The 19,434-nt window shown below is 36.3% G+C and overlaps 1 protein-coding gene and 1 non-coding gene across 4 annotated transcripts in view; both read right to left on the bottom strand.

Moving 5' to 3' along the window:
• The window catches only part of TAFA1 (TAFA chemokine like family member 1), a 511,550-nt gene that overhangs the window by 343,883 nt on the left and 148,233 nt on the right, over window positions 1-19,434 (bottom strand). The window lies entirely within an intron of this gene.
• Window positions 14,811-14,913, bottom strand: LOC113919070. Its single transcript, XR_003518807.1, has one exon. It is a non-coding gene; the product is annotated as a U6 spliceosomal RNA (small nuclear RNA).

Below are 19,434 nucleotides of genomic sequence, written 5' to 3'. Positions count from 1 at the left end.
GTTTCCTAATTAGACTTCAAACCCAGTTGAAGAGAAGCAATTTTCTACTTCATAGATGTGTATCATCCAACTCATTTAGTTGATAACTAATAAATGAAAAACTCCAGCATTGTTGGGGTACATCAAGAAGAGACAGATTAGCTGATGTTACTTTGGAAACTTTACAGAGGAAACATTTTCAGTGTTCTCCAGGGGCAGAGTTGCAAATAAGAAGTCCTTGAATAGAGCACTAGATAAGTGCTTGTTATTACATTATTATTTAATAATTCAGCAACACATGGAGTGCAAAAAAAGAAAACCCTCAATTCAATTTTTACAACTTCAATTTCTCTAGAAATACATGCCAAAGTAAAATGAGCAAAAAGGAAAGATTGACCAAATAAGCAGAAAAAACATGGTGCAAAACAAAAATCCTAATGAGACTCCCATATTCACTCTGTGATACTTATGCACTCAAATTAAGTTCTGAAGGTCATTTAGTAGTACTCTGTTGTAACATGTCTAAAAATATTTTCCACCTAGAGAGGAGAAAATCAGAGAAATATGCTGATCTGGCACATGTCCTTGAATTTTAAATTTTAAAAATACCCAAAGTGGTGTTTTGTGCAAAGAAGGTAGGGAGATGTAAAATATAGTTTTCCTGGAAGTGAGTAAGTTATGACCTAATGAAATTACGAATGATGAGGTGACTTTCAAAACAACAGTAAATGCAATCTTGAGTGGTTCTGCTATAAAAAGCTGCTTTTACTTACCGAGTAAGTGCCTTCTGAGCATCATCTCCCCCAGTCCCTGATGCATGGACAATGAAAACATCTAACGTCCCAGAGTTCATCAGCTACAAAATAACCCCAGATATGGAAGTTTGGAAATTTTCCCTTTGATCAGTAAGGAGGAAGCTTAGGGAAACACTGTTGATTTTCTTCAAGCCATTCTCCATAGGGCAGCTTGAAGCTCCTTCTTAACAATCAACCTTACTACATGTTCTCTTCTAGGGCTTCTGTCTACATTCGAAACTGAAACTAAACTTCTCACCTGGGCTACAAAGCTCATGCTACCTAGCCCTTGCTTTCTTCTCTGAGCTAATATCATCATTCCACCTCATTTTCCTTATGGTCTAGCCACTGGCCTTCTTTCAGATCCTTGTACATACCAAGTTTTCCTACCTCAAGGCATAAACAGCTTCCAATTCTTCAACAGGAATGCTTTTCCCTGAGCTCATCTTCCAAACACTCTTTGCCCTCCAGTTATTAGCTTTATAGACACTGTTTGCTGGAAACCTATCTGAACACTCTGAATTAATTATCATACCCCTCTCCCCATTTTTACTTTCTGTATTAAACTTTTGCTTGCTTCTTTCCTAACACCTATTATAATTCATGGTTATTTGTCTGATTGCGTCCTTTCCACCAGATTATTAACTCAATGAGAAAGGAACTCTAACTACCCTGTTCACCACTGTACCCAGCATCTAATCAGAGTGTCTGGCACATGAAAACAATTAATAAATATGTGGAATATGAGTAAGTGAATCAATAAATAAATGACAAATTGTAAAGCCTTTTTGGTTGGGCCACTGCATTACTTAACACAGTAATAGCTACCATGTACCAAACGCTGTGCTTTGTAGGATTATCTTTTTAAATTTTATAACAATCCTCTGAAGTAGCTGCTATAATCACCATCACATTTTAGAAAGAGAAACAGAAGCTCAAAAGTATGAAGTTATTTGCCCCAAGCCCAGACAGATAGTAAAGGGAACAGTAACAGTATCTGAACCCAGTTCTGTCTTACTCAGGAGTTCCAGCTTGTAACTATTACACACACCATTAATATTAAATCCCTTGTTGAAAATCAGGAGTTCCTAATCATTTATATGGGAACTACATTTTAGATAAGTGCCTAAAACCACATTTAAACTTGTACCCAAGATAACAATGTATCTAATCACAAATTGACTATTACAGGAGTTTACTCCTATTATATTCTTTATTACTACAGCTAGAAGTCTCAGGATGGCAAGTTTCTGTCTTCCAAAGAGCAAAGTGACAGTAAAGGAGCTGGAAGAGCCTAGAGCTCCAGGATTGTTTTACTTAGTGAGGCTTCCCTTAGCCACTAGCTCTGCAGCTACATCTAAGAGAAGTCAAATGTGAGTATCAGTTTTCGAAAAGAGCTAGATCTAAACTTTTCTGAGCATCAACGTTGATTTACCAATATCCCAGAGCAGTTCAAGGAGCATGCCTTGGTGTCTCCCTGGCAGAAATATACAGGCAACCTAGGAATTCACTGCATCCTCTTTCGATGAAATATGTTACCATTTCTGCCTAATTAGAATTACTCCTTTTCCCTTTTAATAGCTTTCCTATGCATATTTGTCCCCATTTATGTAATATAAACAGTGGCACCATCTGAGTTACTGTAATAGTTATAGTTTGAGTAAAGTCTATGAAGACATCAGTGAAAACACCAGTTCTCCATGATCACCAGTCCATAAAACATCTTACTTCAAATGCCACCAAGAATCAGATGAGCAGTATAGTGAATCACAAACAATGAAATCAATTTCCCCCCACATTATTCCCACATCCAGCAAACAATCTACTCCCAGGTTGAGCTTTTGTGCTGACTTTTATCCTAGAGCACAACTTTACAGCAGAGTTATAAACCCCTAAGTTGCTGACACAGCCTTAATTATCACTATGCTGGTGACATCTTTCTAATGAACTCTTTGCTATTTTATGTGGCCTGGGAATCCCAGAAGGAGCACTGTCTAAATGTACAAACATACTGGTCAGGGTTTAGTGGGATATTTTTGGAATGGATTATTAGTAGGTGTGTGTGTATGTGTGTGTAGCTTTTAGTGCAAATATAAATTATGTAAATTTTAATGTGTATGAAATCACAATGGTGATAGCATTTGTCATTACAGAAGACAGCTAATATAAATCTTCCAATTTAAAATGTATCAAGATTAAAAAGGAGAAAAAAATTACCTATAAACTGTATTTATATTATTCCCTTTATTGTCATCAACAGCAATAATTTGACTTTCAAACTGAAGTACCAGTCACTATTTTCAGTTCTGTAAAAACCAGTGTTCTCAAAATGTAATGTGCTTGTGAAGTACAATCCAGTTAAAATTCAGATTTTGATTTGGTATATCTGGAGTAGGGCCTTGGATTATACATTTTTCACAAGCTGCTGGTCCATATCACTATTTATTTGGAATGGAATTTCTAAAAGAGATTTGGGTTACCACCGTACTGTTTTTATAGCATTCAAAATCACTTTGAAAATATGTTGGGTAACAGATTCACACCCAGAAATATGTGTTTCCTTACAAGTTGGAGATATGATTTTTTAAAAAATTAAAAATCCTGTAACTTGTTATCTAAACATTCTTTATTCGTTCGAGCACTGTTTAAAAAAAACAAAAAGCTTCTGAAAATTAATGACTTTGGAACTGAAGGGAGTAGCTTAAAAATACCATGAAGAAAGGCAAACAACCAATATGACACACCATATTGCTAACTTAGGGAAAGAATACTCAGAAGTAAAGTTAATGCTAAGAAGACAAAAAGCAGCATGAAAACCAATATTTGTAGATTTACATCTCCCATTCTTCTTCTTTTTTTTTTTTAAGATTCTATGTATGTATTTGTCAGAGAGAGAAAGAGAGCACAAATAGGGGGAGCAGCAGAGGGAGAAGCAGGCTCCCTGCTGAGCAAGGAGCCTGATGTGGGACTGGAGCCCAATGTGGGATTGGAGCCCGATGTAGGACTTGATTCCAGAACCCTGGGATCATGACCTGAGCTGAAGGCAGACGCTTAACTGACTAAGCCACCCAGGCATCCCCAAATCTCCCATTCTTTAAATGTATTCTCATGGGAAAAGGAGACTTGAATCCTACAAGTTTTTAAATGCTTGAGGACTTCAAAATATGCCCCCTCCCTAATTACACAGACCCTATTATATTTAAAATCTAGCTAAAAATAAAACAAGGAACCTCACAATATACTGTTTCCCCAGTTCTCTTTGTTTCAAACTTGATACGTTAAGATGACCAACTATGCTCTTTTGCAGCATGAGGATATTGCATCATCTTTAAGGAAAATCTTAGGAGAGTTGGCTCAAAAGCAATAATCCTAAAAGTCCATTTAAAAAAGCATCACATAGAAGATGTTAGGCCACATTCTGTGACTACAGATTCCGATTTCTACTCTGAAAACAAAACAAAACAAAACAACAGACACATAAGACCGCTATTAAACTTACAGGATTTACTCAAAATAGGAATCTTTATTCCATTGTACTGGGAAATTCAAACATCAATCGAAACAGGAAAGTGAAGAGGCCACTTAAGTGCTCTATAGAAATGAATATACATTGTCATATTTATTAGATTAATTACATCCCCAACTTGAGTAAACACATATATTTCTATGTGTGAACTGCCACTCAAGTCTTTGCAAAGAGGCTCTTGAATGGCTTGTGTGATTCACAACTTTGACATGATATCAAATGAAATATTAATAATACAGCAACACAGAGGGATGGGGAAGATGGTAGAGTAGATCCTAAGCTCACCTTGTCCAATGGACACATGTAGAAAATAGCCACATCAGTGCAACCAACTCAGAAAATAAACCCTCGAATAACAGAAGAGACTTTCCTCTGCTAATCATAGAAAGGAGGTCATATCAAAAAGAGTAGAAAGGCCTGGCTACAATTTCAAAGGTCAGGCTTCTTGACAGTGCCTTCTTTCTCTCTACGTCCTGACAACTGGTATAGAGCAGAGGACCACAGGGGAAGGGAGGGAAAACTGAATGGGAAGAATCAGAGAGGGAAACAAACTGAGGGTTACAGAAAGGAGATGGGTGGGGGATGGGATAACTGGGCGACGGGCATTAAGGAGGGCACATGTTGGGATGAGCACTGGGTGTTATACACAACTAATGAATCGTCGAACACTGCCACAAAAACTTATGATGTATTATATGCTGGCTAACTGAACGTAATAATAGTAATAATAAAGAATTTTAAAAAAAAGTAGAAAGGGCAGAGATGCAATTGGGCACCAAACTCCCAGGGAAACTAATGATGAATGGAAGGGACACCACAAGCACAGAGAAGGGAGAGGAACAAACCCTCCAAGCACCCCAGACACAGGGGGCCTGCACTGAAAAGACAAGTTCCCATAACATTTGGCATTGAAAATCAGTGAGGCTTAACTCCATGAGTTTTTATAGCCAGTGGGGCTTAATTCCAGGTACTTTAAAAATTGGTGGGCTTGGCTCTGGGAGAGCTGAAGGGCAGCAGGAAATGGAGTCACCACCTCAAACATATCTAACAACCCCAATGAGATATAGCATAGAAATAGTTTGAAAAGTGTCTGGGGTTTACAGAAAGGAGATTTATTTACTCATCTTAGAATATATTCTAGGAACAGGGATCTTTATAAGACTTCTCCAAGAACAAAAGAGCTGGAGGGCACCATTTCTTCCCCCAGCTTCCCAGCTTAGATACCCAGACACCTGCAGGAACCAGTGAGAACACTCACCACCTCACTTGCCAATACCACAGGCCCTGCCCCCGTGTTCTCCTGTGGACTGTCCCATCCATCCCATCCTGTTCAGTAGGAATCCATCCAAACTGTCTCCTGCCTAGTCTCATCCTGCAAGTAGCCCTAGCAGGGACTGCCACCACTCCAAAGTGACTCCTGCCATGAAGAGAAGGTAAAATAACCACACATACCACCACATTTACAGTCCTAGCAGCTGAAAATTATAACCGGCACTACAGAGAGAATGCCTTCCAATCAGTGCATTTGCAGCTCTGGTAGGCATCTGGCCTGACTGCTGTCTGCCCACCAACAAAAGCCTCTCAGAGGACAATGCAGGGAGGGTACCCTGAAGTTCAGTGCAACTGCAACATCAGGAAACAGGCTGAGAGCAGGCATCTGGTCTGACTACTGACACCACCCAACTATCAGTCCATAATGGCCCCAGACTGGCCCTTTAACAATAGAGGGACCAAACCCAGCCCAGAAAAAGCAAAGAGGCCACTGCATCCAGCTAGACTGAAGGCAAATGTGGATCAGCCAGAAGAACATACACACACACATAACCCACAAAGGAGACACCCCTGAAGTGCTAAACAGGGGACATTGTGCTACAGGGCACCACAGGACCTCTTCTTCATAAGGCCACTAGTTTTCATATCAGCAGACATAAATTACTTCCCTAATACACAAAAACAAACACGGAGAGTTAGTTAGACAAGATGAGGAGACAGAGGAATATGTCCCAAATGAAATAACAGGACAAAACCATGGCAAAAGAGCTAATGAAATGGAGATAAGTGATATACCTCATAAAGACTTCATATTAATAGTACTAGATACTGGACTTGAGAAAAGAGTGGAGGATCTCAGACCTTCAACAAAGTGATAGAAAATATAAAAAAGAACCAATCAGGAATGAAGAACTCAATAACCCAAATTAAAAATACACTAGGGGAATCCATAGTCAATTGTAAGAGGCACAAAAAGAAATCAGCAAGCTGGATGACAGATTAATAGAAAGCAACCTAACTGAATATCAAAAATACAAAAAAAGTAAAAGTGTGAGAACAAGTTAAGGGATCTCAGCAACATCATCAAACATAATAACATCATCATTATAGGGATTGCAGAAGAAAGGGAAAAAAGAGGGCAAAATATTAATCTGAAGGAATAATAACTGAAAGCTTCTCTAACCTAGGGAAGGAAATAGATATCCAGATCCAGGAGGCCCAGAGAACTCCCAACAAAATCAGCCTAAGGAGGTCAACACCAAGGCACATAATAATTAAAATGGCAAAAAGTAGTGATAAAGAATTTTAAAGCCAGCAAGAGAAAAGAAAACAAGGGAAACCCCATAAGGCTCTCAGCTGATTTTTTAGCAGCAACTTTGCAGGCCAGAAGAGAGTGGCATAATATATTCAAAGTGCTGAGAGGAAAACAAACAAACCTGCAGCCAAGAATACTCTACCCAGCAAGCCTATCATTCAGAACAGAAGTAGAGATAAAAAGATTTTCAAAAAATTTTCAGACAAACAGAAGTTAAAGGAGTTCATCACCATTAAACCAGGCTTACAGAAAATGTTCAAGAAAATTCTTTATGTGATGAGAAAAGTCCATAAGCCAGACTAAGAACATTAGGAAAGGAAAAAAGGGGGCACCTCGATGGAGCCGTCAGTTAAGCTACTGACTCTTGGTTTTGGCTCAGGTAGTGATCTCATATTCATGATCTCAGGGTTGTGAGATGGAGTCCCGCATCAGGCTCTAGGCTTAGCACAGAGTTTCTCTCTCCCTCTGCCCCTCCCCTCTGCTGGCTCTGTCTCTCTTTCTCAAAATAATAAATAAATCTTTTTAAAAAAAGGAAAGGAAAACAAATTACAGCTACATACAAATATAATAAAAGTATTAAATTAATCACTTATAAAACCAGTAAAGAGGTTAAAGCACAAAAGAAGTAAAATCAATTCTATCTATAAAAATCAGTCAAGGAATTCACAAAATAAAAGGATGTAAAATATGGTATATACATAAAATGTGGGGAATGGGGAAGTAAAAATGTATTACTTTTACATAGGGCTCAAACTTAAGTGACCATCAACTTAATATAGACTGCTATATGCATAAGATGTTATATGTGGAATCTAATGATAACCGTAAATCAAAAACCTGTAATAGATATGCAAAAAATAAAGAGAAAGGAATCCAAACATCACTAAAGAAAACAAACAAACCACAAGGGAAGAGAGCAAGAGAAGAAAGGAACAGAATAACTATAAAAGCAACCATAAACAAATAACAAAATGGCAATAAGTACACACCTACCAGTCATTATTTTTAATGTAAATGGACTAAATGCTCCAATCAAAACACATAGGGTGGATGAATGATAAAAAAGCAAGACTCATCTATATGTTGCCTCCAAGGGACTCACATCAGTGCTAAAGACACATACAGACTGAAGGTGAAGTGCTGGAAAAATACTGATGATGCAAATGGAAGGGAAAAGAAAGGTGGTGTAGCAATACTTTTGTCAGACAAAATAGACTTTAAAGCAAAGACTGAAGCAAGAAACAAAGAAGGACACCATCTAATGAAAAAGACAATAAACCAACAAGAAGATGTAACAACTGCAGATATTTATGCACCCAAAATGGGAGCACCAAATACATAAACCAACTATCAAGAGACATAAAGGAAGAAGAGGACAGTAATATAATAATAGTAGGGGACTTTACACACCCTACTTACATCCATGGATAGATCATCCAGACAGAAAATGAACAAGGAAACAGTGTTTTTGAATGACACATTGGAGCAGATGGACCTAACAGATATGTTCAGAACATTCCATCATAAAACAGCAAAATACACATTCTTTTCAAGTGTACATAGAACATTCTCTAGAATAGATAACATATTAGGATACAAAACAAGTCTTGATAAATTAAAAAAAATGAAATCATATCACATATTGTTTCTGACTACAACATTATAAAACTAGAAATTCAATCACCAGAAAAAAAATCTGGAAAGAACACAAATACATAGGAGCCAAATAACATGCTACTAAATGATGGATTGATCAATCAAGAAATCATGGAAACAAATGTAAATGAAAATACAACAGTCCAGAATATTTGGAATGCAGCAAAAGCAGTTCTAAAAGGCAAGATTATAGCAAAACAGGCCTACCTCAAGAAGAAAAATCTTAAATAAAACCTAACCTTATATGCAAAGAAGCTAGAAAAAGAAGAACAAACAAAGCCCAAACCAGAAGTAAGGAAATAAAGTTTATGGCAGAAAGAAAAGAAAGAGAGACTAAAAAAATAACAGATCAATGAAGCCAAGAGCTGGTTCTTTGAAAGATCAACAAAACTAATAAGCCTTTAACCAAACTCATAAAAAAGAAGATAACTCAAAATCGGAAGTGAAGGAGGGGAAGTAACAACCAACACCACAGAAATTACAAAGGATTATGAGATTATAAAAAATTATATGCTAATGAATTGGACAACCTAGAAGAAATGAATAAATTCCTAGAAACATGTAACCTTACCAAACTAAATCAGGAAGAAATAGAAAATTTGAATAGACTGATTATTAGCAATGACACTGAATTAGTAATAAAATAACTCTCAATAAATAAAACTCCAGGACTAGATGGCTTCCTAGGTGAATTCTACCAAATATTTCAAGAAGAGTTAATACCTATTCAACTATTCCAAATAATAGAAGAGGAAGGAAAGCGTTCAAATTCATTCTACAAGGCCAGCATTACCCTGATACCAAAACCAGAAAAAGACACTGTGAAAAAGAGAACTACAGTTCAATATCTCTGATGAACACAGATGTAAAAATCCTCAAGAAAATATTAGCAAGACAAGAGGCACCTGGGTGCCTCAGTCATTAAGCATCTGCCTTTGGTTGAGGTCCTGATCCCAGGGTCCTGGGATTGAGCCCCACATTGGGCTCCTGGCTCAGCAGGAAGCCTGCTTCTCCCTCTCCCACTACCCCTGCTTGTGTTCCCTCTCTAGCTGTGTCTCTCTTTGTCAAATAAATAAAATAAATATATATATATATTAGCAAGACAAATCCAACAATATGTTAAAAAAATCATTTACCACAGTCAAACAGGATTTATTCCAGGAATGGAGGGGTGGTTCAATATTCACAAATCTATCAACGTGATGCATCACATTAACAAGAGAAAGGAAAAAAGATATATTATCATTTCAGGAGATTAAAAAAATAATTTGACTAAGTACATTCATTCATGATAAAAACTCTCAACAAAATAGTGTTAGAGAGAACATACCTCAACATAATATAGGCCACAGATGAAAAACCCACAGCTAATGTAATACTCAGTGGCAAAAAACAGAGCTTTTCCTCTAAGATCAGGTACAAGACAAGGATGTCCACTCTCACTACTTTTATTCGACATACTACTGGAAGTCCTAGCCATAGCAATCACACAAGAAATAAAAGGCATAAAAGTTGGTAAAGAAGAAGTAAAACTTCCACTATTTACAGATGACATAATACTATAAAAAAAAAAAAACAAAAACCCTTGGGGCACCTGGCTGGCTCAATCAGTAGAGCATGCAACTCTTGATCTTGGGGTTGTGAGTTTAAGCCCCAAGCTGGGAGTAGAGTTTACTTTCAAAGTTATATATATACATATATATATGTATATACATATGTATATACATATACATATATATATAATAAAAACCTTGAAGACTACCAAAAAATCTACTAGAACTGATAAATGAATTCAGTAAAATCATAGGACACAAAGTGGATATACAGAAATCCTTTGCATTTCTATACAGCAATAATTAAGTAGCAAAAGAAAAATTAAGAAACAATCCCATTGACAATTGCACCAAAAATAATAAGATACCAGGAATAAACTTAACCAAGGAGGAGAAAGATCTGTATTCTCAAATCTATAAAACGTTGAAAGAAATTGAAGATGATGCAAACAAATGGAAAAATACTCCATGCTCAGGGATTGGAAGAACTGATATTGTTAAAATGTCCATGCTACCAAAAACAAGCTACAAATATAATGCAATATTTCTTTCCAAACACCAACAACATTTTTCACAGAACTAGAACAAAATCCTAAAATTTCTATGGAACCACAAAAGATCACAGTCAAAGTAATCTTAAGAAGAACAAAGCTGGAGGCATCACAATCCCAGATTTCAAAACATACTACAAAATTGTAATAATCAAAACAGTATGGTACTGATACAAAAATGGACACGTACATCAATGGAACAGAATAGAGTCTAGAAATTCATGTACACTCTTATTGTCAATTAAGAAGTAAAGATATAGAATAGGAAAAAGACAACCTCTTCAACAAATGGTGTTGGGAAAACTGGGTTGTTACATCCAAAAAAGTGACACTGGACCATTTTCTTATACCATACACAAAAATAAACTCAAAATGGATTAAATGTGAGACCTGAAATCATATAATTCCTAGAAGAAAACATAGGCAGTGATCTCTTTGACATCAGCCATAGAAACATTTTTTTAGATATGTCTCCTTTGGCAAGGGAAACAAAAGCAAAATTGAATTATTAGGACTACACTGAAATAAAAAGATTTTGCATGGTGAAGAAAACCACCAAAAAACCCAAAAAGGCAACCTATTGAATGGGAGAAGGTATTAGTAAATGATACATCCTATAAAGGGTTGATAGCCAAAATATATGAAAAACTTAAAGAAAACACCAAAAAATAACTAATCTGGTTAAAAATGAATAACATTTTTCCAAAGACATACACATGGCCAAAAGACACTGAAAAGATGCTCATCATCACTTATCATCAGGGAAATGCAAATTAAAACTACAATATCACATTACACTACAATGGCTAAAATAAGAAACATGAGAAACAACAGGTGTTGGCAAGGATGTGAAGAAAAAGGAACCCTCTTACACTGATGGTGGGAATGCAACCTGGTGCAGCCACTGTGGAAAAGAGTGTGGAGGTTACGAAAAAAATTAAAAATAGATTTACCATATGAACCAGTAATTCCACTAGTGGATATTTACCCAGAGAAAACAAAAACACTAATTCAATAAAATCCATACACCTTTATGTTGTAGCATTATTTATAATAGCCAAGATATGGAAGCAACTCAAGTGTCTATCAATAGATGAAAGGATAAAGATGTGGTACATACACACACACACACACACACCCACATAATGTAATATTAGCCATAAAAATGAATGAAATCTTGCCATTTGTAACAATGTGGATGGACCTAGAGAGTATAATGCTAAGTGAAGTAAGTCAGAGAAGACAAATACCATATGATTTCACTCATATGTGGCATTTAAGAAACAAATGAACAAACATGAGACCAAAAAGAGTCTCTCTTTTTAAATTTTTTATTGTTATGTTAATCACCATACAGTACCATACGACCTCATTGATATGAGGAATTCTTAATCTCAGGAAACAAACTGAGGATTGCTGGAGTGGTGGGGGGCGGGAGGGGTGGGGTGGCTGGGTGATAGACATTGGAGAGGGTGTGTGCTATGGTGAGCGCTGTGAATTCTGCAAGACTGTTGAATCACAGATCTGTACCTCTGAAGCAAATAATACAATATATGTTAAAAAAAAAAGGAAGAAGATAGCAGGAAGGGAAGAATGAAGGGGGGGAATCGGAGGGGGAGATGAACCATGAGAGATGATGGATTCTGAAAAACAAACTAAGGGTTCTAGAGGGGAGGGGGTGGGGGGATGGGTTAGCCTGGTGATGGGTATTAAAGAGGGCACGTTCTGCATGGAGCACTGGGTGTTATGCACAAACAATGAATCATGGAACACTATATCAAAAACTAATGATGTACCAAAATCTATAAAGAACTTCTTAAACTCAACACCCAAAGAACAAATGATCCAATCAAGAAATGGGCAGAAGACATGAATAGACATTTTTCCAAAGAAGACATCCAAATGGCCAACAGACACATGAAAAAGTGCTCAACATCGCTTGGCATCAGGGAAATCCAAATCAAAACCTCAATGAGATATCACCTCACACCAGTCAGAATGGCTAAAATTAACAAGTCAGGAAACGACAGATGTTGACAGGGATGCGAAGAAAGGGGAACCCTCCTACACTGTTGGTGGGAATGCATGCTGGTGCAGCCACTCTGGAAAACAGTATGGAGGTTCCTCAAAAAGTTGAAAATAGAGCTACCCTACGATCCAGCAATTGCACTACTGGGTATTTACCCCAAATATACAAATGTAGGGATCCGAAGGGGTACGTGCACCCCAATGTTTATAGCAGCAATGTCCACAATAGCCAAACTGTGGAAAGAGCCAAGATGTCCATCGACAGATGAATGGATAAAGAAGAAGTGGTATATATACACAATGGAATATTATGCAGCCATCAAAAGGAATGAGATCTTGCCATTTGCAATGACATGGACGGAACTGGAGGGTGTTATGCTGAGTGAAATAAGTCAATCAGAGAAAGACATGTATCATATGACCTCACTGATATGAGGAATTCTTAATCTCAGGAAACAAACGGAGTGTTGCTGGAGTGGTGGGGGGTGGGAGGGATGGGGTGGCTGGGTGACAGACATTGGGTAGGGTATGTGCTATGGTGAGCGCTGTGAATTGTGTAAGACTGATGAATCACAGATCTGTACTTCTGAAACAAACAATGCAACATATGTTAAGAAAAAAGAAAAAGAAGATAGCACGGGAAGAATGAAGGGGAGTAAGTCAGAGGGGGAGATGAACCATGAGAGATGATGGACTCTGAAAAACAAACTGAGGGTTCTAGAGGAGAGGAGGGTGGGGGGTTGGGTTAGCCTGGTGATGGGTATTAAAGAGGGCACATTCTGCATGGAGCACTGGGTGTAATGCACAAACAATGGATCATGGAACACTACATCAAAAACTAATGATGTAACATATGATGATTAACATAACAATAAAAAATTAAAAAAATACAATAGACTTTTTTTTAGACTTTTTATGTTGATCTTGTATTCTGGAATTTTGCCAAACACACTTATTAGTTCTAACAATATTTTATTAGTTCTAATAGATTTTTAGTGTATTCCATAGGATTTTCTATATCAAGATCATGGCGTCAGCAAACAGAGATAGTTTTACTTCTTCCTGCCCTATCTGGATACATGTACTTCCTTTCCTTGTGTAATTTCCCTGGCTAGAACCTCCAAAACAATTGTTGAATAGAAGTGATGAGAATATAGACAGTCTTCTCTAAATACTGATCTTAGAGAAGAAAGCATTCAGTCTTTGACCATTAAGTGTGCTATTAGCTGTGGGATTTTTGCAGACAGACTTTATTAGGTTTAGAAAGTTGCTTTATGTTCCTAGTTTGCTGATTGGTTTTAGAAAGGGTATTGACTTTTGTCAAATGTTTTCTCTGCATCTACTGAGATGATCATGTGACATTGTCCTTTAGTCTATTAATATAGTATATTTCATATGTTAAATCAACCTTACATCTTAGGGAAACATTCTACTTTGGATGGAGTATAATTCTTTCCATATATTTCTGGATTCTGCTTACTAGTATTTTGTATGAAGATATGTCTATATTCATAAAAGATATTGAGATTTGTGTGGTTTTGGCATCAGAATGCTACGGACTCCTATAATGATCTGGGAAGCATTGTCTTCTCTTTTATTTTTTAGAAGGTTTTGTGAACCACTGGTACTATTATTAGTATTTTTTTTTTAAGATTTAGTAGATCACCAGTGAAACCATCTAGTCCTGAGCTTTTCTTTTGGGAAATTGATTACCAATTTAAAATGTTTACTTGTCATAAGTATATTCACATTTCATATTTCTTCAGTTTTAGAAGTTTGTGTCTTAGGGGTTTTTTCATTTTATGTAAGTTATCTAATTGGTTTACATATAATTATTCATATTATTTTCTCATTATTCTTTTCATTTATGTAGTATCATTAGTGATATCCCCTCCCTCTTTGATTCCTGATTGTAGTAATTTGAGATGTGAATCTTCTCCCCTTCTCTTGGTTACTCAAGGTAAAGTTTTGTCAATTTTGTTGATTTTTCAAAAAATAAAGTTTTGTTGATTTTCTCCCATGTTTTTCTATTATCCACTTCATTTATTTCTATTATAATCAATCTTTCTTTCTTTCTTTTTTTCTTTCTTTCTTCTACTTAATTTAGGTTTAACTTGCTCTTATGTATTTTTTTTTTTTAATATGGGACGCTTCACAAATTTGCATGGCATCCTTTTGCAGAGGTCAGCCTAATCTCTGTATCATTCTAATTTAGTATATGTGCTGCCAAAGGAAGCACTATTTTTCTAGTTTCTTAAGTGGAAGATTAGGCTGTTGATTGTAAATCTTTCTTCTTTTTAAATTAAATAAATACCTATTGCTATAAATTTCCCTCTAAGCAACTGCTTTTGTGGCATTCTATGTTTTAGTATTTTATATTTTCATTTTTATTTATAGCAATTTACTAACTTATCAGTGTTTTTTTTACTTGACCTCTGACTACTTATGACTATGTTAATTTTCACATATTTGTGGATTTCCCAAATTTCCTTCTGTTACTGATTTCTAATTTTATCACCTTATGGTTTGGAAAATAAACATGATTTTTGATCCTTTTAAATTTATCAAGGCTTGTTTTATGGACCTGTATATGGTTTATCCTGGAGAATGTACCACATGTACTTGGGAAAAGAATGTACATTCTATTGTTGGTTGGAATGTTGTATAGATACTTATTAAATCTAGTCAGTTTATAGCATATTTTAATTTTCCATTTCCTTATTGTTCTATCCATTATTAATAGGGTGGTATTGAAGACTGAAGTCTCTATTATTATTGAATAATCTATTTCTTCCCTTGAGTACATCATCCTACTACTTTCTAGGCTTCATGACTTCTTTTTTCTTTAATTTATTTTATAGGGGCTGGGGGTAGAGGAGGGGTAGAGGGAATGAGAGAATCTCAAGCAGATTCCCAGCTGAGTGTGGAGCCCAATGAGGGGCTCAATCTCACATCCCTGAGATTATGACCTGCGCCAAGATCAAATGTCAGATGTTTAACTGGTTGAGCTACCGAGGCACACCTAGGCTTCATGATTTCTGAGAAGGAATATTAATCAGTTTAAGGAGGCTTGTAGATGATGGGTTGTTTTTCTTTGCTGCTTTCAAGATTTATTCTTTCTTTTGATAATTTGACCACATGTGTAGGTGTGTGTCTCTTTGAGTTTATCCTCCTTGGAATTCTTTGAAGTGCTTTAATGTACTAATTGATGTTTTTTTTTAATCAAATTAAAAAATATTTAAGTCATTAGTTTTTCAAATTTTTTTCTTTTCCTCCTTTTACTTGACTCATTTATCTGTATATTTGTGCATGTGCTGGGGTTCCCACAGATTGAGGCTCTGTTAATTTTTCTTCATTCTTTTTTAAACTGTTTGGACTGGATTACTTAAACTGACCTATATTCAAGTTTTGTTTGTTCTCTCTTCTGCCAGTTGATCCCCTCTAGTGAATTTCTTTTTTTTTTTTTTAGAGAGGGAGGGTGGTGGGGAAGAAGGAGAGAGAGAATCTTAAGCAAACGCCACACCTGACGCAGAGCCAATAAGGGGCTCTAACAACTCTGAGTTCATGACCTGAGTCAAAATCAAGGGTAAGACACTTAACCGACTGAACCACACAGGCACCCCCCTCTACTGAATTTTAACTTCCCTTTTTGTACTTTTCAACTGGAGATTTTCTATTTGTTTCCTTCTTTTACAATGTGTTTTATTGACAATTCAGCAAAGCATTTTTCTCACACTTCTCACTAATTCTTTAGACATAATTTTTGTTAAACACTTTTAATTCAGTTCATTAAGTGCTTTTAAAAGCTTATTTACAGTCTTTGTCTACTAAGTCCAACATTTGTGCTTCCTCTGAGATGGTTTATATTGACTGGCTCTCTTCCAGGGTATGGGTTATACTTTCCTCTTTTTTATAACTTGTCATTTTAAATATATAATCTGGCAACTTTGCAAATCATGTCCTTTCTGACCCCATATTACTTTCCTATCACTACTGAAACAAATTACCACAAATTTATTGGTTTAAAAACTATGCAGTTTTATTATTTTCCAGCTTTGCAGGAAAATGGGTCCAAATGGGTCTCCCTAGGCTAAAGCCAAGGTGTTGGCAGGACTACATTCTTTCTGGAGGCTCTGCGATAGAAAATGTTTTCTTTCTTTTATTTTCTTTTTTTCCACCTTTTAGACACTGCCTGCATTCTTTTACTCCTAGCCCTATCACCTCTTCAAAGTCTTTAGTAGCTCTTTGAATCTTTTCCACATTTTATCCCTCTGACACTAACTCTTCTTCCTTCCTCTAGCACATTCAAAGAACGTTTGAATTGGGACCACCTGGATAATCCAAGATAATCTCTTCAAAGCCAGCTATTGGCTAATTTAACTCCTTGCCAGGTAACAACAGATTTCACAACCCTGATGATGAGAACATCTGCATCTTTGGGAAGGGGGCATTATTCTGTCTACCACACCTTCCTAACATTTGCTATTGTTATTAGTGATGGGTTAATGAATTTCCTGGACTACTTATGTAAAGTCTGAATTTTGTGTGTGTGGATGTAGCCATTCACACCTCTGCTTGATTAACTTAGTTGTCAGCTAGTGACTGGAGGTAGGTTTCCTTAAATAACCTGAAGCAGTAAGTCCCCCAGTCTTTGCATCTGTGTGTGTCTTGGGACATGCCTTCACTGTTTTGGCATTTTATAACTCTGAATTAGCTTTCCCCTCTTGCTCTGTGCTGAGTCTCATTATGAGCCAGAGATTAAACAGAGTTTAGAGCCTTCTCAGTTTATTTCTGACATTAGTGCAGCCCTGAGCATGTGTGTTATCATCTGGGGCTTTGTTGGAGCATTTTAAATATGCTGGGGCATTTAAAATGGACCTCTCATTCCTCAGTTCTTCCTTTTAAGTTTTTTGGTCAGCCACTTGTATCCCTGCCTCAGGATTAAATGACTGCAGCTGATTGTTTTGACAAATACTCTGGGGATAAGGCTGTTTTCACAGACAAATCTGCATTAGACTATGTAAAAGAAAGCCCTGAGAATTGGTTTTTTGAAGGAGCTACTGGATAAGAAAAATAATGAAAATACTCTGGGAATGGGGTTATTAAGAGAACCCAAACTGTTTTGCCCCATCCAGTGCCTGACAGACTTTTGGGTTTTACAAATACCATGGTTGGGAGGTTATTGGTTTCCATAGCTACTATGTATCTGGGACAGAGAAATGGGAACAAAGCAATTTAAGATGTCACAAAGCTTGCTTTCTTACTGATATTCAGCTGCTTTCTTTGAGTAAGTGCTACTGGAATTGTTAAAAGCCTTTCATTTATTTCCAAATTTCTATAGAAGTTGATTTAGAGAATTTTTTCAATTGTCATTGGTTTTATGGAGAAGTGGATTTTTAGAGGTCCTTATTCCACCATTTTGGAAGGGCTCCCTGACAGGTCTTTCTTAAACTTCAAAATTTGCCATTTCTGCAACTAACATTCTTTCTCATTACCAGGATATCAAACCTTCTGACCAACCACTGAAGGTAGCCAGACTTCAATCTTTTGAGAATTTACCACAAGTATGAGTTATTTTTCTCTACCTTACCACCACAATCTATTCTTCTAAAGTCTGGTTAAAAACTAATTTCTTTCTTAAAAATCTTCACATAACCAATAGAATGAGATATACATTATGATCATTATGACATTTGACCTTCATCCAATAATTTGAATCTTTCATGTCATGTTCTTGTCTTTGGTCATAAAATTTTGTATTTATTTTCTATTGTTGAGTAACAAATTACCCAAAAGTTAGTGGCTTAAAGCAGTGATTATCATGTATTAGTCATAAAAATCCTACCTATTAAACAGATGTTCAGGGCTATGTGATTAAGCAACAATTGCCATGTGATTTCTGTGGTAAAGAAAATTGGAACTGTTTTGGTTGGGTGATTCCAGCTTGGATTCTGGTATGTTGCAGTCAGCTATTGACTGGGTCTAAAAGACTGTCTTCCAAGGTGATTCAATTACAAAGCTAGTAGCTTTGTATTGGGTTTTATTCAGAAGCCTCAGTTCTACTCCAAGTGGGCCAAGGGTTGTTTGAACACAAATACTTGGAGACATGAATCATTTGCGAACATGATTGAGGCCCACTGCTATATTATCTATTTTACTTAAGACCCTGTATAAGATGTAAAATGTTTAAAAATATGACCCTTCCCTTAAAGAAATACAAATCTGTTTATAGAGGAAAAGGTTGACATTCCAGTAACAATACTACTGCAAGTGATATGTTATAAATGAAAGATTATATACTCTGGGAATTGAGAAAAGGTAGAGATTATATCCAATATCCCCAAAAGGGGATCTGGACTGACAGGGATTCTTGGCTGTGACTGAGAAATTAGAACACAATTGTCCATTTATTAATCCCAATAAATACCTTCTCTGATATTAAGGAAAATGTTTATTTGAACTGCTTATGTACGAAGCAGATTTAGATTCCTTGAACTAAGTTTTTGTAAAAAGACTTCCAGCCTCATGGCAGCCAAATAACATCAAATATCATAAATAATTTTTAGCTAAACCCTTGACACCAGAATTTATTGACCATAATTATAATCTGCCACCCAGAATTGAAGAAAAACCAGTGGCTTCTGAAATTCATTCCTATACTGGAATAGAGATTAGCCAGATAGCATTTATAACCAATCAGAATAATTTGAATGGACTAATAGCTAGCAAAGAAAGTCAATCAGTAATTAAAAAACTCCCA

This window comes from Zalophus californianus, chromosome 1, assembly GCF_009762305.2.
Source record: "Zalophus californianus isolate mZalCal1 chromosome 1, mZalCal1.pri.v2, whole genome shotgun sequence".
NCBI lineage: Eukaryota > Metazoa > Chordata > Mammalia > Carnivora > Otariidae > Zalophus > Zalophus californianus.
The sequence above is the reverse complement of the archived record's forward strand: the minus strand, read 5'-3'. Positions and strand labels throughout refer to the sequence as shown.